At 46.0% G+C, this 27,192-nt stretch overlaps 1 pseudogene; it reads left to right on the top strand.

The window, feature by feature from the left end:
* The first annotated feature begins 22,793 nt into the window (after positions 1-22,793).
* On the top strand, positions 22,794-26,332 carry LOC144252946 (stathmin-4-like; annotated as a pseudogene).
* The last annotated feature ends 860 nt before the right edge of the window (positions 26,333-27,192 follow it).

Here is a 27,192-nt window from a genome sequence, read left to right as displayed (position 1 = left end):
ATAATAAGAAAGTATAAAATCAGATAGAAAGTGGATGGGAGGAAGCTGTAGCAAGGTAGAAGTTGAGAAATTAGAAAGGGGTTTGTGGGAAGAGAAACTAGAACAGGTTGTGTTCCAGAGGATTAGTAGAGTGGAACATCTTACCAAGTGTTGATGTGAAATGATATTCAATATTCATTCTCCTTTCAATTTTTAAAACATAAAAGGAAGAGTTAAATACTAATTTTCACTGTGTTTGGTTGCAAAACCAAGTTTATTGAAACCTTCTCCAGCCTCAATTTTAGTTGCATTTTTTCATACATATCCCCAAATACTTAGATTCTCTGTTTAGTGATGCTATTCAGCCACAGTATGAACATATAAAATGACATAAATACACTGTCTAGTTTGTTTTCTAAAAGCTGTCTTATAATAAGGTTACATTTTACCACACTCACTTATTTGTCATATACTTTTAAAATAGTCATTTTACAAGTCTACTACATTTTCCTTATGATGTTATGTGAGGGGCCGGGCTTATCAATACAACTCAAACTTAATAATATATTACACATCACAGAGGCCCTCAAAAATCAAATAATAAAGCAGGATCAAATGTCTAAGGATTTTACTAGGATAAATATCTGTGTGAAAGAAACATAGAGGGAGCTGGGTATAGCTGGCTATATAATAAAGTAACATGCAAATCTGACCCTGAGTGAAGAGAAGACAGGATGGCTGTTGATGTCTTGGTCATCCATGAACTCTGAAGGAGGTTTGACAATGCTTTCAGAGAATGTGCTCAAACTAAAGTTGCCCATCAAAGGGTGTCCATGTCTCCCAGGAACGGGCCTGCCTTAGTATTCCTGCCATTCTCAGTCATTAACTGAGAGCAGCCCATAGAACATGTGAAGTCACCATAAATGAAGTTGTGGATCTCAGATCATACAGCTTGGGACTACTGGTCCTTATACTACCCATAAAGGTTGGTCTCTGAGGCTTATTCTCACAGCTCCCTTTGTACCACTCAAATCTACTTTCCACACAGGTTTCTATGGGTCTTCACTCCTGAAGGAAATCGAGGAAGAGGAAATTTAGTATATCCTGTTTCCCTTCTGGTGAATGGGGAGTCAGTCTCAAATCCCCATCTTATTGCTGATTTGCTCAAATCAATCTTGGTACCATTTGTCTAGATCCTTCAAGAGTCAGACCTTGAGATGTGACGAGATTAAACATGCAAATACGTTGTTGGAGAAAATGCCTTTGTGGGATAAAATGGTGAGGGATCCAGATAAAGCTGGGAGAATCTTTAGACCACAATGTAAGTGAAAGATGCAGGAGATGGGGGGGCCAAGGGAGGTGCTCTTGACAGAGGTGCTTTCTAAAGATGATGTCAGAAAGTGTAGCAAGGAGTCTTCTGATTGGTCATCAGAATAGTCCCTGGTCTCTCAGGCGTAGGTAGCTCTTAATATCCCCGCCATGATCCTTCTCTGATTGAGAGCAGCTGTGAACTCAGAGCAAATGTCTCAAGAGATTTCATAGTGCAACAGCTCTACTCTTAGTTGCATTCTGTGTAGAGGGGGATACACAATGCTCATTCTCATGGCTTTCACATAGGGATGAACATTCATTTTTAAAGTCCTTTCTAATTCCCCTCCCAATTTTTTCCTTTAAAAAATAATTTATAAACTTAGTAATTGTCCTCTGGTTGTTTTTTACAATATAAGTAAGTGGAAATATCAAGGGGTTCCCAATGGGAAAAAAACTGAGTTAAATTTCTATCCTACTATGATATATCTTTTAGGACATGTTAGATGACATCTCTGACTTGCAGTATGCTCATTTTAAAATGGCTAGTTTGCAGGCTTGTGTCAAAAATAAATGAAACCAGGTTTGAAACCAATCAGAACATTATATACTATTTTTTTTTTGCTTACTGTATCTCTTCTTTTCCCCCTTCCCCAACTCCATGTTCTTTCCATGAGAATGTTCAGTTCATGAGTCTGAGGGGGCATTTCTGAATTGTTCACTGCTATATCACCATTGCCGGCATATCTGATACATAGCAGACATTTAAACAATGCCTGAGTGTGATTGTATTAATCCCTATGTAGAAGCCAAAAATGACCTCTCTACTAGAAAAAAAATTCAGGAAAATAATGAAAGAAGGCATAATGGTAAAATATTTCTGAGACCATTTGAGCAGGGATGTGAAAGCCATGAATGTGAGGCTAGGGCTGTGGAGCAGCAGTGGAGAGCTTCCGTAGCATATGGGAGGTGTGAGGCGCTGGGTTAGATCCTCAGCACCACATTAAAATAAATAAATAAATAAATAAATAAATAAATAAATAGGGATATTGTGTCCAAGTACAACTAAAAACTCTATTAAGAAAAAGAAAGCCATGAATGTAGAAATCACATGTAGTTATTGTTCATCTATATTATTTCATTGCAAATGTTTGTTCTCTTACCCAACAAACATTTACTGTATTACAGATACTGTAGTAGACCTACAAACTTGCACACATTTGGAAGTAAAGTTGGCTCTCTATTTCTAGCAAGCTTTATTAAGTTGTAAACTAGAAAAAACCAAATCATTATTAGAGTTCCATTCTTGACACTGAACCTCCTTTATTTTATACAAGTGTGAGTTATTGTGCCTGGCCTGCCAGTATGCTGAAGGCCCTGGTTTTTCAAAGGACTGTGAACTCTCTTTCAGTAGTTTAAATATTCCTTAAACAAGGATTGTTTTTTGAGTTCTGGCATACTCCAGTTCTAGAAAAGATAACATTTAAGTAACATTTAACCTGCATTTTGGGTGGTGCGCACCTGTCATCCCAGCGGCTCAGGAGGCTGGGGGCAGGAGGATTGCCTGTTCAAAGCCAGCCTCAACAACTTAGTGAGGCCCTAAGCAACTTAGTGAGGCCATATCTCAAAAGAAAAAAAAAAGAAAAAAAGCTGGGGATATGGCCCAGCGTTTAAGTGCCCCTGGGTTCAATCTCTGGTAGGGGAAAAAAACAGACATGAATTGTGATTTTATTTTTTTGGGGGGTTTACCAGAGAATGAACCCACAGGCACTTAACCACTAAGCCACAACCTCAGCCCCCTTTTTTTTTTCCTCAGCCACCCCCCTGCTTTTATATTTTATTTAGACACAGGGTCTCATTGAGTTGCTTATGTCCTCACTAAGGAGAATTGTGATCTTACCTGTGTTCAACATGTCTGAGCTGCAGCTTCCTGTTCTGTAGAATGGAAATCATTGCAACACAATCTTGGCTCCCTTCCTTGCTCCTCGTAGAGCTATATTCTGCCTCTCCTAAACTGTTTGGGAACATGGAGTGGAGGGGCTGCAGTTGATTCTACTCAGAAGCTTGTGTATCTCTGATCCTCATTCCAACTGTTTCTCCCCACCCCTGAGCCCAAAACCAAGGTCAGATGGAGGGGAGGCTTTGAGGCAAATGGATCCAGCAAGGTTGGAGGGAGGGCTGCAGGCAGGCTCTGTGTTTCCACTTAAGGCCATCTGTGGGATGGTGGGCCTGCAGCTGGCTCCCTTCCTGCCTCAATGCCCCCTCAGAATTGCTTTCACTAGCCAGGTGCCATGGTGCATGCTGCCTGTAATCCCAGTGGTTTAGGAGGCTGAGGCAGGAGGGTCATTAGCTCCAAACCAGCCTTAGCAATAGTGAGGCCCTAAGTAACTCAGTGAGACCCTGTCTCTAAATAAAATACACAATAGGGCTGGGGATGGGACTCAGTGGTCCAGTGTTTCTGGGTTCAATTCCTGGTACCAAAAAAAAAATCCTTTCATAGACCCTACTGTTATGTGGAAAGTAGAAGTTTTTTTTTTTTTTTTAAAGAGAGAGTGAGAGAGGAGAGAGAGTGAGAGAGAGAGAGAGAGAATTTTTAATATTCATTTTTTAGTTCTCAGCGGACACAACATCTTTGTTGGTATGTGGTGCTGAGGATCGAACCCAGGCCGCACGCATGCCAGGCGAGCGCGCTACCGCTTGAGCCACATCCCCAGCCTCAAGGAAAGTAGAAGTTAAGTCAGCAAGCTGGCTTGGGGACAGGAACAGAGAGACAGCAGGGCCTGAAACTTGGAGGACTGGGGCTCTTACTCAGCTCTGGTGAGGAAGAGGGTGAAGCCAGCTTTAGGTGTGTGAAGGAACAGGCCCTGGGAGTTAGAAACCACAGAGAGGGCTTCTCTTTCTCTCATTGGGTCTCAACAGCACTTAGAATACCTGCCACCTTTTACCATTGACCTTCTGTGAGCCAGGTGATTTGTCCCTGTGTTTGTGTTGAATGCCTCCAACAGCCCTGAGAACAAGGAGGGAGTCTTATTAGTCTCATGTTACACATATTGCAGAAAAAGGTGCTGGAACTCAGAGAGGGAAGAGAGTTGCCCAAACTCACAGAGCCAGTGCCACACCATCTAGAGTGCAATCAGGACAGGCAACTATTTTTTTCTTTCTATTTTTTTTTTTTTGGTACCAGTGATTACACCAGGGACACTTAATCACTGAGCCACATCCCACCCCATTTTATTTTTTATTTTGAGACAGGGTTTCACTAAGTTGCTGAGGCTGACTTTGAACTCACAATCCTCCTGCTTCAGCCTCCCAAACTGCTGGGGTTGCAGGCATGCACCACCATGCCTGGCCTGGGCAGATGACTTCTGAGCATCTATCTTTTCAACCCAACCCAAAGGCCTCCAATAATAGCAATAGAATTGACACAGAATTTTCTACATGCAAGACACTGTCCTAAGTGTCTCCTGTGGGTATATTTACTCATTGAATCTGAACCTCAGTACTATGAGGTGGCTACTATCATGAGGTGCAAATGAATAATCTGAAGGTCAGAGTATCCAAGTCACTTGCTCCTAAAGGCATACACAAATCAGCTAATACACAAGGCAGGCCACACTTACCCTCAGCACAGTGCATAACAGACATTTCTAAAGAAGGGTTAGGCCTTAAAGAAGGAAGAATGCGATCTCACAGGCACAATCATCCCCTGGGTGCCCCCCACTCTACACAGCTCAATTGAGGCTTGTGCTGTCCCCCGGGTGGCCCTTCAAGATTGTGTATCCTTGGGCAAGCCCGTCACTTCAGCCACCGCTCTCGGAGCCTTGGTTTGCCCCTATACAATGGAATAATTGGACCTGCTGATCTGTAAGGACATCTCCCCAGCTCTGCCATATTACTCCCAGTCAAGGCCCCCTCTGTGCCTCTGGTCAGAGGCTAGGGCCTCAGGACACCTCTCTTCCCTACCCCTATCAACCTGTCCTTTCCCATGACTTTCATCACTAGAGATTCAGGTTTGGTCTGCACAGAGGCAGAGGAAATTCCGTCTGGCCAGGTCTAGCCCAGGAAGCTATTTCCCATGACAAGGGAGCAGGCACCAGGGACAACCAAAGCCCATCCCTCCACTGAACTACTCGAGCCCTCAGTTCATCTGTTGGCCTGTGTGTGTGTGTGGTTGGGGGTCTGGAGAGCCACATGCCAGTCTACCAGCCTCAACACTTAGAGCCCTCTTCCTGGGCTCTTTTCTTCCACCTGCCCAGCAATCTATTCCTACATTTGACTTCAGCTTTAATTTCTTAAAAAAAATGGTGCTGGGAATTGAACTCTGGGCCTTGCACATGCTTGGGAGTGTTTTCCCACTGAGCCACACCCTCAGCCCTCTTATTTTTTTTTTTTTTTATTTTGAGACAGTGTCTTACTAAGTTGCTGAAGTTCACCTCAGACTTGGAATCCTCCTGTCTCAGCCTCCCAGGTTGCTGGATTGCAGGCATGTGTCATTGTGCTGGGCATTCCTCTTTGATTCTTTGCTTGCCTCGAGTCCGGGGCCAGTCACTATTCTGATCTTGTCACTCTTCTCTTTTCTGATATGTTAACAATAGCAGCAGTCACTAATGAACAAAAATGAACTCCCTGCTATGAAGGAAACATTCTGGCTACAGCACACAAAGAACATACTTTTCAATTGAAGAATAGCAATACAGCACCCTGGAGACTAGCTGGAATCACATCTTAGCTGTTTAGTTCTGGACAAGTTCCTCAGACTCTCTGAACCTCAGCTTCCTCATATCAACAACGAAAAGACATGATTGTTTTCTCTCTGAGCTTCTGGAAGGAGTCAGTGCTACAGCAGATGCTGATATCAGAGCGTGGTGCCTGGCACATGGTAGGAGGTCAATTGATGAGTCTTACTTTTGACTTTCACATCGGTGTGGTCTTGGGCAAATAAATGGATCTCAATTTTCTAAGCTAAAAGACAGATTCAAAATAATAATCCAGTGAGATTTTTATAAGGAAACAATAGATAACCAATGTAAAATTCTTAGCATGATGTCAGGAAGATGGTAGGAAATAAAAAAAAAATATGTTTTCCTGCTCCACCTAGAAACATACACAGATAAGAAGCTATTTGTCTCTGAACACATCTAAGTGCATAAAAATATGTGTTTATAATGTTAATATTACACATAAATTCAGGAATAGGAAAAAAAACAATATTACTTAGCTCTTTTTCAGAGGCAAATCAAATAACCAGACAAATCTCGATACTAAAACCAGACAAGGGTATTTGAAAAAAGGAACCCTTTCAGACCAATCTGTCTTGTAAACATGGATGCAAAATCAAAAAACAAAATATTAGAAAATGGAATTTGAGGGCATATTAAAAGAATGATTCATCATGACCAAATGAGGTGTATTCCAGGACTTCAAGGGTAGAAAATCAATGAAAGGAAAGGGCTGGTTCTTTGAAAGATCAATCAAATTGACAAACCTCTAGCAAGACTGACAGAAAGGAGAGAGAGAGAGAGAGAGAGAGAGAGAGAGAGAGAGAGAGACAAATTACCAACATCAGGAACACAACAGGGGATATTGATAACAAACCCTAAAGACATCAAAAGAAAAATAAGGGAATACTGTGAATAACTCTACACACATAAAATTCACAATTCAGAAGAAATGGATCAATTCCTCAAAAATCACAAAAGATTAAAACTCATCCAATATGAAATAATTTGGATAGCCTTATATCTATCAAACAAATTGAATTTGAAATTTAATACTAACTGACAAATAAATCTCTAGACCCAGTTATTTTCACTGGACAATTCTACCAAGAGTTTAAAAAAATTAACACAAATTCCGTATTATCTCTTCCAGAAAATGGAAGACCAAATTAAAGACAGTATACAAAAAGAAAACTGCAAGTTGGGTGTGGCAGTGCACACCTGGAGCACTAGCAACTCAGGAGGCTGAGTCGCAAGGATTGCAAGTTCAAGGTTAGCATGTAAAACTTAGCAAGACTCCATCTCCAAAAACACAAAACAAAAACCTATAGATAAATGAAGATAGAAAAATTATCAACAGAGTATCAACAATTATACTTCAGCAATTTATTAAAAAATCATATATTACATGCAGTGTAACCATATACAGTTTTCGTGCTTAACAATATTGATTTTTTAAAAATAAAAAAAATATTTATTTTCAAGAAGGGGAGGGAAAGGGAGAGGGAAGGGTATTAGCAAGGATGGTGGAATGTGATGGTCATCATTATACAAAGTACAAGTACAAAGACTTGAATTGGGTGTCAACATAGCTTATATACAAACATAGATATGGAAAATTGTGGTATATATGTGTATTAAGAATTGTAATGCAAAAAGAGACAATGTATAATGGCATAAATTGGTGTGAATAGACTTTATATACAGAGATATGAAAAATTGCACTCTATGTGTAATAAGAATTGTAATGCATTACACTGTTGTCATGTATTTAAAAAATAATAAAATAAAAAAGATATTGATTTGAAAAAAAAAGAATTATATATCACATCCAAGAGGGGTCTATTCTTTTTCTAAAAATATTTTTAGTTGCAGATGGACACCGTATCTTTATTTATTAATTTTTATGTGGTTCTGAGGATCAAACCCAGTGCCTCACAAATGGTAGGCAAGCGCTCTACCACTGAGCCCCCACCCCAGCCCCAAGAGGGGTCTATTCTAGGACTTCAAGGCTAGCTTAATGATCAGAAATGAGTGAGGGCAACCCTCCATATGAACAGACCAACAAAGAAAAATCCCACAAATTCATCAAATGATACAGAAAAATTATTCAACAAAATGCAATGCCCTTTTATAATAACAATACTGAAAAAAACTAGGAGGTGGGTGAACTTCTTCAGTTTGAGAAAGACCATCTACAAATTCCTACTGCTGATATTATACTTTTACTTAATGGTGAAAGACTCAATACTTTTCACCTTGTATTGGGAAACAAATCAAGGATGTCTGGTGTCATTACTTTTCTTTGAAATAATCCTGGAAGATTTAAAGTCATAAAGAAAGCAAAGTAAGGGATAGAAAATAAGGGCACATGAACTGGACACTGGACAGGAAACAGTCAATACCCCCTACCCTTTTTGATAACGGGGGATTGAATCTGGGGCACTTTGCCACAGTCTGGCTGGGCACAAAATAACCTAGATGCCACAAGGCACTTCTCAGTTCAAAACAGGAACTCCTTTGGATCCCGGCTCCTGTCCCCACGCCACCACGCACCTCTCACCCACCAGCCGGTCCCCTGGCTCCTGCCCCCACGCCACAGCGCACCTCTTACTCACTGACTCCTGTCTGGACGCCACCCGCACCTCTCATCCACCAGTGTCCCCCTGGTTCCAGCCCTCAGACCACTCTACCTGGCTCCTGCCCCCACACCATCGCGCACCTCTCACTCACTGGCTCCTGCCTGGACGCCACCCACACCTCTCAATCACCAGTGACCCCTGGCTCCTGCCCCACACCACTCTACCTGGCTCCTGCCCCCACGCCACCGCGCACCTCTAACCCACCAGGCATCCTGGCACCTGCTCCCATGCCACCGCGCACCACTTACTCACTGGCTCCTGCTTGGACGCCATCCCCACCTCTCACCCACCACTTTATTGCTGGTTCCTGCCCCCACACCACTCTTCCTGGCTCCTGCCCCCACGCCAAGGCGCATCTCTCACTCACCAGGCGTCCCCCAGGCTCCTGACCCCACGCCACCGCACACCTCTTACTCACTGGCTCCTGCTTGGAAGCCACCCCCACCTCTGACCCACCACTGTCCCCCTGGCTCCTGTTCCCAAGCCACTCTTACTGGCTCCTACCCCCATGCCACGCACACCTCTCACTCACCAGGGATCCCGGCTCCTGCCCCCACGCCACCACGCACCTCTCACCCACCAGTGTCCCCCTGGCTCCTGCCCCCACACCACTCTTACTGGCTCCTGCCCCAAAGCGACTGCGCACCTCTCTCCTACCAGGCAGCCCCCTGGGCTCTTGCCCCCCTGCCACTGCTCACCTTTCCACCATCAGGCATCCTGGCTCTGGCTCCCACGCCACCGCGACCTCTTACTCACTGGCTCCTCCTTGGATGCCATCCAAACCTCTCTCCCACCACTGACCCCCTGGCTCCTGTCCCCACGCCACTCTTACTGGCTCCTGGCCCCAAGCCACAGCGCACCTGTCACCCACCAGGCATCCCGGCTCCGGCCTCCACTCCACCACGCACCTCTCACTCACTGGCTCCTGCCTGGATGCCACCCGCACTCTCACCCACCAGTGTCCCCCTGGCTCCTGCACCCACGCCACTCTTAGTGGCTCCTGCCCCCACGCCACGCACACCTCTTACCCACCAGGCGTCCCCCAGCTCCTGCCCCCAAGCCACCGCGCACCTCTCATCCACCAGGAATTCCCCTGGCTCCTGCACCCACTCCACCGCGCACCTCTTACTCACTGGCTCCTGCCTGGACGCCACCCGCACCTCTCACCCACCAGTGTCCCCTGGCTCCTGCCCCCACTCCACGCTTACTGGCTCCTGCCCCCACGCCACCGAGCACCTCTTACTCAATGGCTCCTGCCTGGAAGCCACCCGCACCTATCACACACCAGTGTCCCCCTGGCTCCTGCCCCCACACCAACACGCACCTCTCACCCACCAGGCATTCCCCTTTCTCCTGCCCCCACGCCACCACGCACCTCTTACTGGCTCCTGCCTGGACGCCACCCGCACCTCTCACCCACCAGTGTACCCCTGGCTCCTGCCCCCACACCACTCTTACTGGCTCCTGCCCCCATGCCACCATGCACCTCTTACTGGTTCCTGCATGGACGCCACCCGCACCTCTCATTCACCAGTGTGCCCCTGGCTTCTGCCTCCACACCACTCTTCCTAGCTCCTGCCCCCATGCCACTGCGCACCTCTCACCCACCAGGCGTCTCCCCGGGCTCTTGCCCCCATGCCACTGTGCACAGCAGGCATCCTGGCTCTGGCTCCCACGCCACCGCGCTTCTCTTACTCACTGGCTCCTGCTTGGATGCCACCCAAACCTCTGATCCACCACTGACCCCCTGGCTCCTGTCTCCACGACACTCTTACTGGCTCCTGCCCCCAAGCCACACGCACCTGTCACCCACCAGGCATCCCGGCTCTGGCCCCCACGCCACGGCGCACCTCTTACTCACTGGCTCCTGCCCCCATGCCATGCGCACCTCTAACCCACCAGAGTCCCCAAGGCTCCTGCCCCCACACGACTCTTACTGGCTCCTGCCCCCATGCCATGCGCACCTCTCACCCTCCAGGCATCCCGGCTCCTGTCCCCACGCCACGGCGCACCTCTTACTCACTGGCTCCTGCCCCCATGCCATGCGCACCTCTAACCCACCAGAGTCCCCCAGGCTCCTGTCCCCACACGACTCTTACTGGCTCCTGCCCCCATGCCATGCGCACCTCTCACCCTCCAGGCATCCCGGCTCCTGTCCCCACGCCACCGCGCAACTCTTACACACTGGCTCCTACCTGGACGCCACCTGCACCTCTCACCCACCAGTGTCCCCCTGGCTCCTGTCCCCACACCACTCTTACTGGCTCCTGCCCCCACGCCACGCGCACCTCTCACCTACCAGGCATCGGGGCTCCTGCCCCCAACCCACCGCGAACCTCTCACCCACCAGGAATTCCCCTGGCTCCTGCCCCTATGCCACCTCGCACATCTTACTCACTGGCTCCTGCCTGGACGCCACCCGCACCTCTCACCCACCAGTGTCCTTCTGGCTCCTGCCCCCACACCACTCTTCCTGGCTCCTGTCCTCATGCCACCGTGCACCTCTTACCCACCAGGCGTCCCCCAGCTCCTGCCCCCTCGCCACCGCGCACCTATCATCCACCAGCTGTTCTCCCGGCTCCTGCCTCCACGCCACGGGGCACCTCTTACTCACTGGCTCCTGCCTGGACGCCACCCACACCTCTCACCCACCAGTGTCCCCCCGGCTCCTGCCTCCACGCCACGGGGCACCTCTTACTCACTGGCTCCTGCCTGGACGCCACCCACACCTCTCACCCACCAGGCGTTCCCCTGGCTCCAGCCCCCACAACACCACGCAGCTCCACCCACCAGGCATCCTGGGTCCTGCCTCCACGCCACCGAGCACCTTACTCACTGGCTCCTGCCTGGACGCCACCCGCACCTCTCACCTACCATTATCCCCCTGGCTCCTGAACCCACGCCACTCTTACTGGCTCCTCGCACCTCTCACCCACCAGGCATCCCGGCAGAGTAATATTCCATTGTGTATAAATGCCACATTTTTTTATCCATTCATCTATTGAAGGGCATCTAGGCTGATTCCACAATCTTGCTATCGTGAATTGTGCTGCTATGAACATCGATGTAGCAGTGTCATCTTTAAACATAAAAATGTTCAACATTATTAATTAATTAGGGAAATTTATAATTAGGGAAATTCAAATCAAAACTACCAGGAGATACCATAAACTCTCTGAACGGAATGAATCCTGAAAACAGCAAGGGTCTGAGCCACTACAGAGCATGCACACAGCCACCTCCACCTGCACAATCACTTGTGAGGTTGGAGCTTCCTAACATGCACCTATCAGGGCTCAGCAATGCCCCTTCCTGGTATTACTAACTGAAACTTGCAGCCACACACACTCACACGTACAATTGTACATAAGTGTTAATAGTAGCTTTATTTATAATCCTCTAAACTGGGACAACCCAGATTTTCTTCTGCTGGTGAATGGGTAAACAAACTAAGTATCCATACAGAGAAGGTCACTCTGTCATTAAAGGAAAAAGCCCAATACCTCACACAAAGTGGATGAATCTTAAATGCATTCTGTAAATGAAAGGACCCACATTCAGAAGACTGCATGTATAAGACACTTAGACAAACAAAATTATAAGGACAGGTCAGTGGTTCCAAAGGTTGGCATGAGGGCAGGGTCCTACAAAAGAGAAGCAAACAGGAATGTGGGGGTGACAGCTGCTGTGTATCATCACAGGGGAGGATTCAGGTCTGTGTATCTGTCAAACTTACAGAAGTGTATTCCACAGAGAGTTAATTTAACTGAATGCAAATAAAACTGATAAATTACTACTGTTAATCTGTCTCTGAAGAAACAAAACCCGCAGCTCACTGCGGAGCAGCAAGAAGTCAGCCTAGTCAGAACTCAGGGGCTGACGCTATCCTTAATTTGTATACCACTGAGCAATTCATTTAGAAAAGAAACTTGTTAATGGGATGTCTTCTTCCCAGTTGGTACCTGGAGGTTCCAATGCTCTTAGACCAGCTCATTTCCACGGAAGGTGCCATCTGCTCCTAGTAGCACACTGAGTCAAAACCCTGCGTCTCTGTCTTCTAGGACAGGACCAGCCATCGGCTCTTGGTGAGCGCACTCACCTCCTTAGAGAGCTCCTGGCTCTGGGCAGAGAGCCCTTCACATGTAGAACCTGCCCAGCTGTCTGCTCCCTGCTACAGTGTTCACCCCTCTTCTCCACTTCCTGGAGCTCAACCCAGGTGTCACTTACCAGGCAGGTCTTTGCAACACACTGCTCTAAAGCTACCAGGTAAGGATCTCAACATCTGTACTGCTAGAACAGCCATCAAGGTCCATCACGATTGTAATTAATTAAGGAACCAAGGAACTGGGGAAGAAGGAGCCACCTACATATCACTCACCATTAGATTTTTAGCAGTTAGCAAAGAACCCTGCAAAAAGTGAGGATCGATAAATACTTACTGACTGAATGAATGAACAAGTAGGTTTATTTTAGTGTTGATATCCAGAACAGAGCTCATTCGTTCCAGTGTTACATCTTTAAAAGTAAATTCAACAGTTCATTTCTGGCTCATACTCAGCTCCAAGGGAGCTGTTTTAGTTAATTTCATGTGTTAATCTGGCTAGGCCAGGGGGTACTCAGGCACTTGTCAAACATTGCTCTGGGCATGTCAATGAGGGTGGTTCTGAATCAGTGGACCAGTGAGCAGACTGCTCCCCTCCTGTGGGGTGAGTTGAAGGCCTGCCTAGAAGAGAGAGCTGATGTGGCCACCTGATGCCTGAGATAAGATACCAGCCTTTCCTGTCTTTAGACTCAAAAAACTCAGTCCTTCTTGGGTTTAGAGAATGCCAACTTTCAGACTAACTACTTCAACTACCAGCTCTGTGGATTCTCAGGCCTCTGAATTCAGATTGGAACTATCTGTTGGTTTTCCAGGTCTGTAGCCTGCTAATGTCAGAAGCTGGAACTTCTAACCCTCCATAACTGTCAGCTAATTCCTTATAATAAATCTATTTGTTAGTGGTTTCTCAGGAGAACTCTAATATAGGACATCCTATAAAATTTTTCCCTAAAAATAGTTACTTTCTTAAATTCCTGACATACTTGGACTTTTTTAGGCACACTCTGTATCTTGTACCCACAACACATCCATTTTGCTCCCTACCATCTTTGCAGGGATGCCCCCACTTCACTGTGTCCAAGGACTGAATATGGCCCACTGTGTGACTTTTTGGTTTGGGTTCTAGGAAGAAACAAACTAAACTACTCTCCAGGGAACTGCTAAACCTACACAAAAACAAACAAAACAAAAAATGTGTCATCATTAGAAAAAGGGTACTTTTCAAATATGGCAAAACCTAGTGTGGTCACTTCAGAGGAATAGTGGGGACTGAATATTTTCTTTAGACTTCAGAGGTGCTCTAAAGAAACAACCCTGTACTGACCCAGTATTCCAATCCGAGTGCAGGGGTCACACAGTTCCTTAGTTGTCATGCTCCTGGTGAGTACGTCAGCCAGCGTGTCATCATAAAAATCTCAAAGGCAAAGCTCCCTCCACACACCACCTCACCATCACTGGCTGTGGCCCACAGTAATGTCGAGGGAAGTGCACCTTCTGAGAAAAGTCTGTTTTTTTAATATTCATAATAGTTCTATTTCACGCCAGCAAGAGCATTTCCCCAAACCATGTATTTCCAAGTAAAAAGTTAAAAATAATAGATATTGATAACTAAAACTTGAACAATATGTGGCTCAGTACAGCCCTGGCCTACCATGTGAAGCCCTGGGTTTGTCCCCTAACAACACAAAGTAAATGATTTAAAAATTCTAAAAAAGTTGGACAATACAAAAAACTAAAAATATTTGCAGCTATTTGAAATAAACAGCATTACTTCTTTAAACACTTTTTCAATTGAAGGTCACAGCTTACTCCAAATAACCGCCATAGGCTCCCAACACTTCCCCAATCCTCGAATGCTGTTAGGTCCACTATTTTTGTTCAAATAAGAGTACCAGAGAACTCATTTTCAATCGGAGGCAAAGTTATATTTCATTAAATTCATTGATCTTTGAGAGAGAATGTGAAAGCAATAAAGAAATACGGAGAGAAAGAATTCACTGAAGACCACACACCCTAAGCAAATGTGTGTCTCCAGCATGTTTTCAGAGATAAACTCTTCAATCATGTTTGTTATTAAATAGCACCAACATGCACTGACTCAACACAAGGCATCTCTTTGTTATGGACTTGGGAGAACATGGTGTAGGAATGTGAGGAGGAGCAACCAGACAGGACTCAGACAGGAGGACAAGCCAGGTGGAAAGGAGCAGAGAAAGGTTCTGGGACTCACACTCTGAACAGGAAGGCAACTCTCCCACTGCACTGCACTTGGGACTCAGAACTCCTCAAGTTTCCTGCACACGCACACACATGCACTGTGCTTTCCAGTGATTCTAAAAGTGAGAAGAATACTTAAATCTTTAACTCCCTGAATGCTAAAATTCCAGTTATTTCCCTGGCCTATGAGCAAAGCAATATTGATGCAATAATCATGGAATGTTACTGAAACACAGTTTTTAGGAGCGATTTCTCATTCTGCTCTAAATATACAAAGATTTTGATTTGTCATGCAATTGTTTACCCCTTCCTATGTCTCCTAAATAGTGCAGTAAGAAGGAAAAATAGTTTTTATCTGAAAAACTGTGTGCATCTGGTGAAATAAAATGGGGGCAGAAGAGAAAATTTTGAATACAATAATAGCAAACCAAAATTACTGATCTACTTGAAAGCAGTGTATTATTTCAAGCTTCTATACTTCCAAAAGTGGATAAAGAACCAAAATTCTCAAGTAATAAACACAGGGAGTCATATTTGAACCCTGAAAAGTATGTCTAAGGAGTGATATAACTGGCAGCTGTTTTTAATCAGTGGCTTTCTCCTTGGATGTGATGGTTACAGGGATGTAAGGTATTTGTCTCATAAATCAAATATATTTGGTGTATATGCTAATTCATTTTCTCCTTCAAACACACCTAAAACTTGAACATATACAACCATCTAGCTATGGTCCAAATGTCTGCATTCCTCCCAAGATTCACAGATTTAATCCTAGCCTCCAACGTGTCAGGGGTGCCTCTAGGCAGTGAGTGGGTAGAGGGGCAGAGCCCTCAGAAATGGGATATTAGTGCCCTTGTAAAGGAGATCTCAGAAGCTTGCTCATCCTTTTGCTACCTTGTGAGGACAGAGCAAGAAGGTATCAGCAATGATCTTCTGTGATTTATCAGAATGTGTCTTCAATACACAAAGACTGCTGTTGCAAGTTTCATCTTGTTGCTGCATGATACATGCTAGCTACTGCAAAGTCACCAAGGTACGCCCACCCAAAAGTACCCTCAGATAAGACACTGTTTAAAGTATCTATACTTTTTTCTACATTCATCATCAATTACCTTCATTTTAAGAAGTTTTAAAAATCAGATTACACTTAGGCTATGTTTTAGATAAATGTCCCATAAAGGCCCATGTGATAAAGGTCAGGTCCCCAACTTGTTGTTACTGGGAAGTAACAGAACCTTAAAAGGTGGGACCTACTTGGAGGTCTTCAGGTCATGAAGGGGGGGCCTTTGAAGGAGACAGTGGGACCCTTGCCCCTTCCTCATCCTCTTTCACCACCAGGCCATGAGTCCTTATACTTTGCCACCAGTCCCACCTGAGGCCTAAAGGCAATGGGTTCACCTCATCAGGGACTGGATCCTCTAAAACTGTGAGCTAAAGTAAATCTTTTCAAAGTTGATTAGCTCAGACATTTGTTATAGTGACAGTTGACTGACACCAAGTAGCATTAGCAGATTATCTATTTTGAATATTGGAGCAGAAATGTCATTATCATCTGGTGAAATTTAGCATCAAAACAGTATAAATCTAGGGGCTGTGCAGGGGGCTCAGTGGCAGAGTACTTGCCCAGAGCATGAGGTCCGCTTGCTCTAAAGAACAGTTCTGAGCACTGAGTACTTTCTGAAATCATTGACCATCTCTTCATTAACAAATTGCTAAATTCTCTAAAAAACCCAGACTTTAAAAATTAAGTTCCTACAGAAGATGACAGTAAAGCAGAAAAATTAAAGTACTAGTAATTTTCAATCAATACATCATGTATTCTCTTGGAAAACAAACTTAGATCTATCTTCTTTTCTTAGAAACAAAGTTATCCCAATCATTATCTAAAGCATGTGGAAAAAGAAGAAGAAAAAGAAGTATCATTAGTACTTTCAACCAGTTTGGGATGGAATATTACCTATTAGTTTAAAAGAAAAACCAAAAGAACCTAGTAAACGTACTTGAAAATTAAAATCAGGAAAAAGTTTGCCCAAAATGTGGGATAATATATGTCCCTGAATTTTTGCCTAGTGACTACAATAGTTTCACACATTTTTTTAAGAGAGAGAGAGAGAGAGAATTTTAATATTTATTTTTTAGTTATTGGTGGACACAACGTCTTTGTTTGTATGTGGTGCTGAGGATGGAACCTGGGCCGCACGCATGCCAGGCGAGCACGCTACCGCTTGAGCCACCTCCCCATCCCAACTTTCACATTTTTATGAACTGTCTAGTCCTTGCTAAAACATAGCCCAGAGATATGGAACATGAAAACAAAAGAAAGATACAACCAAAGAGAAGAAGAGTCAGAAACAGAAAAGCCATATCCTTTGAGCCTTGCTTGCCCCAGAGCGTGCAGTGGCACCTGAGTGCTTGCTGGTGGGAGTGAAGGGACTAGGAGTCCCCCACCTCCAGACTAGGACTCACTGTCTGAAACCAGAGCTGGGACAGGGGCTGGGCCAATACAACAATAAAAGAAAGATGAAATTAAAAACGTGGGGAGTATGCTCAGTGGAGCACACAGAGCTAGCCTCAATGGAGACAGCAAGTGACCACTTCAAGTCAAAATTGAATCTAGAAGTCAGCAGCTTGCAGGAGGAACTTTACCTTCCCATTTGCAGCCCTCATAGTCGGTCACCCTGGGGACAGAATGGTAAGGTGATCAATAACCCCTGGAATACGAATAACAGAGTTCCAAATAGGGGGAATAAAACTCAGCACTCAGCAAGAAGGCAGCAAACCCAGAAGCTGAGCGTGTACTCGCATCTAAGCTAACATAACTCAGAAAATTGCTAAGGGCTTAAAACATGCATTTGTATTGTTCAGAGAAATAAGGGCAGGGGCAAAATTGACTTTTTAAAAAGGAAATAATTTAATGAGCAGAGGCATAAATCCAGTAAAACAAGGAAAGTCAAGGGCCTTCTGCAGGGTGAAGCACAGTAGGCCCCAGCACCAACCTCCCCTGTTGCAACTGGCAACTGAGAGAGAAAAATGACAACTGTATTTTTACCAACATGAGGGGGTTGCTAAAGCAAGAAAATGAGATGAACTGGAATTCCAGAGCTGGAGCTCTTTCAAAGTGAGGAACAAAGTGACTGCTGGTTTCTTCTCAGGGGTCATTTGTTGATTTGGGGACACATGCTAATTCTACAGGTGCAGACTAAGAATTGTGACTGGGCTGCCTTAAGGGACTCTACTAAGGGAGCAAAGCCAGCAAGCTTTGTAGGAGTCAGTGTGTCCCTTTTAAGGAGCAGAGTGCATGTGTGATGGGTCCTGAACACAAGGTTCATTTTCCCTAAGGGACTTTGCTAAACTGTGGGCTGTGCTTAGAAGCCTGAAAGACCAGGCCACGTGTGTCTAAAGCCACCTTGAGGGCTCTACTGGCGGCATGGGAGAGAAGAATTCTGCTAAGCCAGAATGCTTGCTTTAAACACAAAACTCCAGGATGTGTAAGGAATCAAGGCCAAAAGCACCACACATTAACATCTCCCAGGGAAGTGAATTAGCAAGTCATCAGAGCTGAGCAGAGCTGACCAGCCCAACTAAGCCAAGCACAGACAGGAAGCAGAGGCCTTCCCAAGGTCAGCAAGGACCCCAGCCCAGCTTGCTCTCACCTGCACCAGTTCCTCACCAGCCTGGCCAAGCAGGAAGGGGGAAAGCCTTCTCTGCCACCGTGATCATCTATCACCATCTGACATACAATTAAAATACTGTTAGATAGGAAAAGGCAAAGAATAAGAGATGAGTAATCTATAGAAAAAAGATAATTAATATAGGCTGAAAAATTACCCAGAGGTTAAAATAACTGTGATTAAAATATTGGAGAAAACAGATGTATATAAAAGGCTGAAAGATGGAGAATTCCAACAACAAATGGAAGCTACAAAAATCAGCAATGAAAATTCCATAAGAGAACTAAAGAACATAATTACTAGACATTAGGGATTCTGGATGCATTCACTACTATCCTGATTACAACACAGACAGAACAGAAATTCACAACACACAGAACCTGACAACAAAGCAAAAGCTGCTGGCCTAGTGGAAAAATGAAAATTCAATACACACTACTACAAGCCCATAAATGGACAAAAGTTCCAAGGGCAGTTGGAGGCATGTCGAAGAGTGGAAGATGAAAATGCACACCCCACGGCCCAGCAACCTGTCCCCCAGCAAGCGGGCTGCAGCACCTCTTCCTCCTTTACTCCTACTTTAGGTTCAAAAGGATGCTTGAGAATGTTCTCAGCAGCACAGCACTGCTTCATGAAGTAAGACAGCTGCGCACATTTCCAAATGAGTCACAACAAGACAACAGAGAACTGAATGATGGCTCACAAAATAGAATTCTGCCCTGCACTAGTGAATCATTAGCCGCAAGCAACAGGACACACCTAAAGGGAAGTGTTACACAGAAGGTGCAGCAGGGTGACACCAGGGGTGCGGCACCATCCACACACAAGGGCAGTTTGTTAAGTGTAAGCTGGATAGGCCTGGGGGACCCTAGGCCTCAGATAATTTCAAAAAAGTCACTCTCTACCAAGGTCAAGATGGGGTTTTCCAGAGGCCACATGTAGAAGCAGAGCTGGAAATGCAGCTGTCCTTTAAGTCCAATATTTAAAACCATTTTCAAAGAATTAAAAAGCCACTTAAAAGTGCTGGTTTTGGTTTTTCATTCCCACTTATTTCTGCCTTGGATAATATAGGTATTCTTTCATCAAAATTTTATTTATGTTTGCATATATAGTTTTATTATTCTCATTACATTAAAACATTATATAAAATTATCAATTTAAGTTTCAAATACAGCTAATGCTGATATATATTACCTATATAAGAAAAAAGCTCTTTGGATCCTCAATAAATTTTGAGTTTAAAGGGTACCTAGAATGAAGTTGCTTCAAAAGCATGGCTACAGAACAAACCTTGACCAGCCGATCTGCACACCTCCTCTGTGCTCAAGCCACGTGGCTGAAGAGCAGATTCACAGGGTGCTCACCTAGAGCTGGCCCCGCTATTCACACAAGCTCAGACCCTGGCTCCTAGTGGGAAGGCACCATTGTTCTTGGAGGAAAAAGGCTCCAGTTTGGCCTCAGTGTCACTTAGCCATGTGAGGATGTGAGCAGGCAGCCTGCTAGCTCGTGCCACCTTCCACTCGCAGAGTGACCAGTGGTCAAAGATGGAGCAGCTGGGTGACAAGCACTCTCCAGAGCCAGCCCTTCCTGTCTTCAGTGAGCTCCAGGCAGTGCCTTCGCTGCTCCTCCTACCTCCTTTCCTGTTCCGCCTCCTTCTCACCTCTACTCCAGCACCACCCAGCTCAAGGGAGCCCTGAGGACACTGAGCTTTTTCACCCTGACCCTGGCCTGAGCAGTTCCCTGGCACAATGACCTCTTCAACAGATTCTGACTGTGTCTTATGCTCTGACTGGGATCCCTCCCTGGCTCCCCTGGCCTCATGCTGAGTAGGGAGCCCATCTCTGGCTCCCACAAAGCCCTGACGTGTCCATTTGTGTCTCTGAATTAACCAAGTGTGATGACATTGAGCCTTGATCCTTCTCTTTTTGTGGTCCAGGGTTGTTTTTAGTGGGGTCAGGGAGGACCTGTGCCAGTGGTTCTTGGAGGGCAGGCAAGAGAGAGGCCATCTTGAAAAGGTCTTAACATCTCTGTCCAACTCTCTCTCACCCCGTGTCAGAGCTGGCTAGAGACAGGTGGGGTGTGGAGACAGAAGTTCAGAGGGGTGGTTATTTTTAAAAATACCTCTAGGCAATTCCTACTGGAGACTGGCCTCTCACCAGCATCCTTGCCTTGGGAAGGCCACTGAGCTTCCCAGGGAGACAGAGGAACACCCCTTGTTCATAGGGGTTTGGGAAACTCAAGTTCACACTCAGGCCTCGAGACAAGGAAGCCAACAGCAACATTGGCATTAGTGCCTGAACTTGACCCAGTTAAGCCAAAGGGGGTGAGCATTTGGGGTAGTGAGAGCTGGTGGAAAGAGGGCCTAGGGGTGAGAGCATGTGCAGTACCCCAAGGTTCCTCTGCAGTTGTATAGAGACCCTCCTTAGGCTGATAATCTATCAGTGGTAAACTATTTATTTTTTGTTTCAGAGTTTGACCATGTCATGAGCTGGTGAGAGACGCCTTCTGTGACTTTCAGTCAGATCAGCCACCAGATCCCAGCAAACATGACCCTCACAGGTAGGTCCCCACATGGCATGGAAGCGTGGGCTATTTCTCTGCACATAATGATTTATGGACGCACAGAGACGTGTCTACTTGCAGGGCCAAGTAGAACCTGACCCCAAAGTTAAGCAGAAAAGGAGACACACATAATATGAAAACAGGCCTTCAATTTCTGAAAAGTAATGCAGGCCAACATCATCATCTAAACTTGGTTGTCAGATAACCCACCACCACACTAGTGGGAAACTAATAATGTATTTCCCAGCTGTGCCATCCCCCTAATTAGTGATTTTTAATTTTTTTTTGTGTGTGTAGTATTGAAGATTGAACCCAGGGTCCTGTGTCATTGCTACATATCTAGCCCCTTTTTAATATTCTATTTTGAGGCAAGGTCTCACAAATTTGCCAAGGGTGGCCTTGAACTTGTGATTTTCTGGCCTTAGCTTCTGAAGTCGCTGGAATTACCGAACATGCACCAGTACACCTGGCCCCCAAGTAATGATTTTGAAAGTGAATAAAAATAAGTGCAATTAGAGTTTTTTGGCCACACCTCTCCCCCCCAGTAACAATTTCTTCTTGTGCAAACATTCTGCCTCTGTGCTTTTAGCAAGTCTAACCACAAGCCTGGGAAGAGAGCACAGGGCTAGAGCATGGAGATGCCTCCCATGAGGAGGAGGGGCTTTTATTCTCGTCCCAGCCTTTGTCCCACCATGGTGGCTCCTGACAATCTCAGTCCTGGGTGGTGGGTGGGATTATAACTGAAGTTTTTCTTCCTTTTGCTCAGCGGTGCATTTTTTCTTTTAAAGGTTTTTAAATGCCCATGCGGTATTTCTGCAGTCACTTATGTTTTCAATTGTGAAAGAAAACGAGGGAAGAGCACTTGGCTCTGTGCTGGGCAGGATGCTGCTGAGAAGGCCTGAGAATGCTGGGCACAAAAGCATGTCCACTATCTCCAGGGAAGTGGGGAGGGATGGACAGGGGTCACCACTGTGGCCTGGGTGGCTCTGAACTGTGACCTCCAAACACAGAGGGAGTTGGTGGTGGTGGAGATACACTCTTGCCTCATGGACACCAGTCATGCTGACTTTGGCCACTGTGCTGGGAAGGTCAGGAAGAGCAGCCCCAATTAGCACCCAGCAAAGGTGTGGAGCAGAGGGACAGTGAAGACGCCCTGTCCTGTCTTCTTCTCTACCCTTTGTGTGTAACTACCCAGTGTTTCTGGTAGAATGGAGCATGGATTTCCTACATCCCAATGCCAAAGAAGTGGCCCATCCAGGGTGGACATGGGGAGACAGAAAGCTGGGTACCGGAATCAAGCTGGGGGCTGGTGGTAGTGCTTGGAGTCTTTACCTGAGGGTGCCTGGCATTTGGTGCTAGGAGAGGAGAAATACTGGAGGACAGATGGGGCCACTGGGTGCTCTGAAAGGGGACAGATGAGGGGCTGAATCACACGCCACAATCCTAAGGAGGTGGCTCCAGACGTGAGAGGTGTGGGTGCAGGTGGCTTGGGTGTATCTCTGGAGCTGAAACTCCAGGCCAACTCAAGTGGATGTGAGTTTCTGAGGCCATCCAGGGTCCCCAAATTCACATGCCTGATGTTTCCACAACCTACAAGGAGAAGATGGAGGAGCTCCCACTGGTGTCCCTGTTCTTCTCCTGCTTCCTGGCTGACCCTCTGAATAAGTTATCTTACAAATATGAAGGTCAGTGAGGACTCAGTTGGGGAAGAAAGAAGTAGAGGCTCCCTCCTGTGCATGGGGGTGCAGTCCCCAGCCCCCATTTCATGAAACTTTTCTTCCTGTGCACATGCTCCTACCCAGAGTGCCAGGGTCTGAGCTGCAGGTGTCTTGCCTGGGGCACTAGCTGGCTGCTGGGCTCTGAATCAGGCCCTCTCTAGAGCACTCCCCCTTAGCTTCATCTTTGTTCATTTGTTGAACAAACAACACCAAGGGGAACCAGGCAGAGAGTGCACCCTCAGGAACAAACCATAAGGGAAGAGGGGACACGGGGTGGTTGAGGGGTCTCCTAGGGATAGAGGAGATGCTCCAAGAGTGTGGAGGTGGGAAGAGGGCTTCCTGCCTGGGCTGTGGTGGCTGTACTGCTCAGGGCCAGGTGTCAGAGATGGTTCCCAGACACTAGATGTCCAGGTTCTCATGCTGGGTGTGGGGGACAGGTCACCTCCTATTTCCTGTTGAGAGGAAGGGGTGGGGTTGGCCTGGCAGTAGGAGACAGTGGGTTGGGATGACCTGGGATTGTCTTTTCTGTCTAGGCTGGTGTGGGAAGGAAAGGTCAAAGCCAGAGGAAAGACAGTGCTGACTGGACAGAAAGAAGAGAACAGGGTAGGAGGAGTCAGGGTCCACAGGCCACACAGTCAGTGGGTAGCAGGACAAGGAGGGGCCTGGGTGGGCAGTGAGTAAAATGCACCACTGTCTGTCACCAGCAAGGACAATGGGTACAAGAGCTGATCCTCAGAGGAGGCTGGTGGTAGAGGCAGAAGCCAAGGCAGCTGCTGTTGCTGTGGCTGGTGTCAGACATCACATGTCCCCAGGGCCCTAATTGAGGAGCCTGGGGCCTTACTGTGGCTATGGACCTTGGGCCCTATCAGCCCTCTGACCTTAGGTAGCAGTGCTCAGGACAGAACCAGGCTCCTGGCCACTGGTTTGCCATGGGGACCCAGCTCTCCTGGTCCGTGTGCATGTTTTAGGGGGGCCCAGCTATTCTTCAGCAGGTAATCAGTCCTCGCTCTCATCATGCAGCAGACACAGTGGACCTGAACTGGTGCATCATCTTGGACATGGAAGTCATTGAACTTACCAAATGCACCTCGGGCTAGTCCTTCAAAGTCATCCTGAAGCCACCTTCCTTTGATGGGATACCCGAGTTCAATGCCTCCCTTCCCCAGCAGCGAGACCCATCACTGGAAAATATCCAGAAGAAACTAGAAGTGGCCGAGGAATGAAGGAAGGTAAGTGCTCCCCTTTCTTTCTTTGCTCCATCTTAGCATGGGCAGGAGGGAGCTGGAGAAGACGGGTGGTGGCCGTGAGCTGGGGTAAGGTCATATCTAGACAGGGCCTCCCAGGGACAAGGCAGAGAAAGAGGCTCCAATAAGGGAAAGAGAGAAGTGAGGACTCCTGTTCTGCAGAAGCTCACATCGTGGTTAGGAGGACAATGCACTGTGCCACTTGTCTCCCAGAGGTGGCCTTATATGAGTGAAAAGAGTAACACAGTAAAAAATGTTAGGAATTTAAGGTAAGAATTTCTTCACTGGGAGGGAAGGGACAAGGCCATGGTACCTTTCCTCAGTAGGTCTTCTGGGTTCCCTATTGATGCTCATGGCTCAACTCTGACGCCATTTTGGTATAAACTCTTCTTCATCCTTCAGCAGAAAACAATCCTTTCCTCTTTGGAACTCCTGTGGCACTTCCTCTCCACTCTTAAGAGCTCTTCTCACATGTTAGTCTGGGTTTTATTTATTTTTTTTAATTTTAATTTGTTCTAATTAGTTGTACATGACAGTAGTATGTACTATGATACATCATATATGATGGAGTATAATTTCTCATGTATATGATGTAGACTCACACTGGTCATATAGTTATATATGTACATAGAGTGATAATGTCTGATTCATTCTACTTTCTTTCTTACCCCCATACTCCCTCCTCTCCCTTCATTCCCCTATACATAATCTAAAATAACTCTATTCTTTCTTAACCCCCTCATTGTGAATTAGCATCTGCATATCAGAGAAAATATTCAGCTTTTGTTTTTTTGGGTATTGGCTTATTTCACTTAGCATGATATTCTCCAGCTCCACCCATTTAGCTGCAAATGCCATAATTTCATTTTTCTTTAAGGCTGAGTAATATTCCATTGTATATATACACCAATTTTTTTATCCATTATTTGTTGAAGGGCACTTAGGTGGTATTTCTTATTTCTACTAGACCTTTTCTTTCTTTCCTAGTTTGCTAGAGTAATACCTGAAACTTAGTATGAGGTCATCTAGTGTTTGTGAATTAATTAATTAATATAATGGTGGTGATGGCCCTGAGGATATTTAGAATAAAGCTGAGAAGCATCAAGGGCTGTGGGAAACTCTGCAGGTGGTGGGAGGGTGTGGGAAGGTCCCTGATTCCTGCTCACAGGTGGGAAAGCAAGCTCAGTGAGGCAGGCATGTGTCCTGAGTGCTGAACTCTTAATCCAAGGTGGTAAAAATGTCCCAGTGAGGCTCACCCTGAAGGGCCTTTCTCTACCTTTGTGCTTCTTCAGTACCAGGAGGCTGAGCTCCTGAATCACCTAGCAGAGAAACGAGAGCATGATCAAGAGGTGATCCAAAAAGCTATTGAGGAAAACAACAACTTCATCAAGATGGCTAAGGAAAAACTGGCCCAGAAGATGGAATCCAATAAGGAGAACCGGGAGGCCCACCTTGCCACCATGTTGGAATGGCTGCAAGAGAAGGTAAATGGTCCTAGATTCCAAAGAAGGCTCCTGGGGTGCTCCGTCTTCCTTCCATGGCAAGTGTATTTGGACCTATATGTTTCAGGAGGAAGCAGCCTCAGCAGGAACGGAAATAGTTCTGTTAGGCAGGATCCTTAGAGAGCTCCAATGGGATGCTTTGTAAAGTTACAGGCAAGAAACACAAACCAAGCTCTGGGTTTCCTCAGGGAATTTTCTGCAGTAACACAACTAAAAATTTTCATTGTCTTGGGACCTTGTATCCTTCATTAAATGGAGAAAGCTTGTTTAAGGCAAGGGAGTAGGGATAGACACATGGCTGTACATTCCTGGCTTCATCCTTGAATGAACTGATTTAATGAAAGTTGCTAACTCTGAAGTCCAAGGTAGGACAAGCTGAGTCACCCATTGAGCAGGAAACAATTCTCTACAGACCTCTTGATATGGACCAAGTGAGTCTCAGGTTCTTTCCACTAGGATGCTATTTGTCAATAAACCAAATAGTGTCATCTGAATATGAGAAATGTGAGAGACTGGGGTTGGTCCCCCGTGTCAGCAGAATAATAGCCCATGCTGCGCTGGAGAAATGCTGGCCTCATTTCCTGAGTCTCAAGGCCGCCCCAGTTTCTCCTGCAGCTCCTGGGAAGCTCCAGGTCTGTGTTTTATTTCCAGCAGCCGCCTGCTGCACGGTGACTCCCGGGACCCTATCTGTGGTCTCGTCCCATGGTGAGCAGCGTGGTCCCCACTCCTTCCCGCCCATCCACCTAGAAACTCTACTAGAAAGATCTGGTTTCTTCTCCAGGGATCTGTACGTTGTGCAGGCCCTGGCTCTGGTCAGCATGTGCCAGCCCCTCACTCTGATGCTATCCTATGAGGGGCACCAAGGCCTCTACCAAATACCCTGTGGGAGGGAAGCAATCTGGGTCTGATTTCAGGCTTCCCTAATTAATAAGGGATGATTCGAGACAAACTCTTGAAGAAAAAATAAAAATCTACAGTCACAATAGGAGGGGGAATGGGCTCAGAGGCCAAGTCCAAAACAAATAATTGAGGCTGGTCTGGTGACAGAGTGTTTGAAAGACTATTGGCAAACACTTCTGTCTCATTATACTACTGCCTCATAAGTCCATGTGGTAAGCAGAACAGGCATTATCCTTGATGCAGATGAGCAAACCAGTCAGAGAGTCAGATGATTGTGCTGGATGACATAGCTAACATGGGCAGAGTTGGGACTACCAGTGCTTGGGCTCCGGGTCCAGGTGGCTCTTTGCTTGCCTATGTTAGGGAGATCAGCCCACCACTGTGTCACTAGGCTTTCATCACTGAGAGGGCCTTTGGAGACAAGGAAAGGGAGGCTGGAAACCCAGGGCCCGGAAGTTCACCTGAGAAGCAATTGGAAAAGTTCACACTGGAGAACATGAGCTGTGGATGTAAGGTAGACTCCAGGCAGCAAGGTGCCAGCACAGACATTTGAGCTGACATTTGATGGATTCAGTTATCTGTGGACTGAGATCTCTGTGAGGCCCAAATACACTTTTCCTCCTCTAGAGCTG

The sequence above is a fragment of the Urocitellus parryii genome, unplaced genomic scaffold (genome assembly GCF_045843805.1).
Source record: "Urocitellus parryii isolate mUroPar1 unplaced genomic scaffold, mUroPar1.hap1 Scaffold_70, whole genome shotgun sequence".
In the NCBI taxonomy this organism is placed as follows: Eukaryota; Metazoa; Chordata; class Mammalia; order Rodentia; family Sciuridae; genus Urocitellus; species Urocitellus parryii.
Note: the sequence above shows the minus strand (reverse complement) of the source record. Positions and strands in the feature narration are given on the sequence as shown.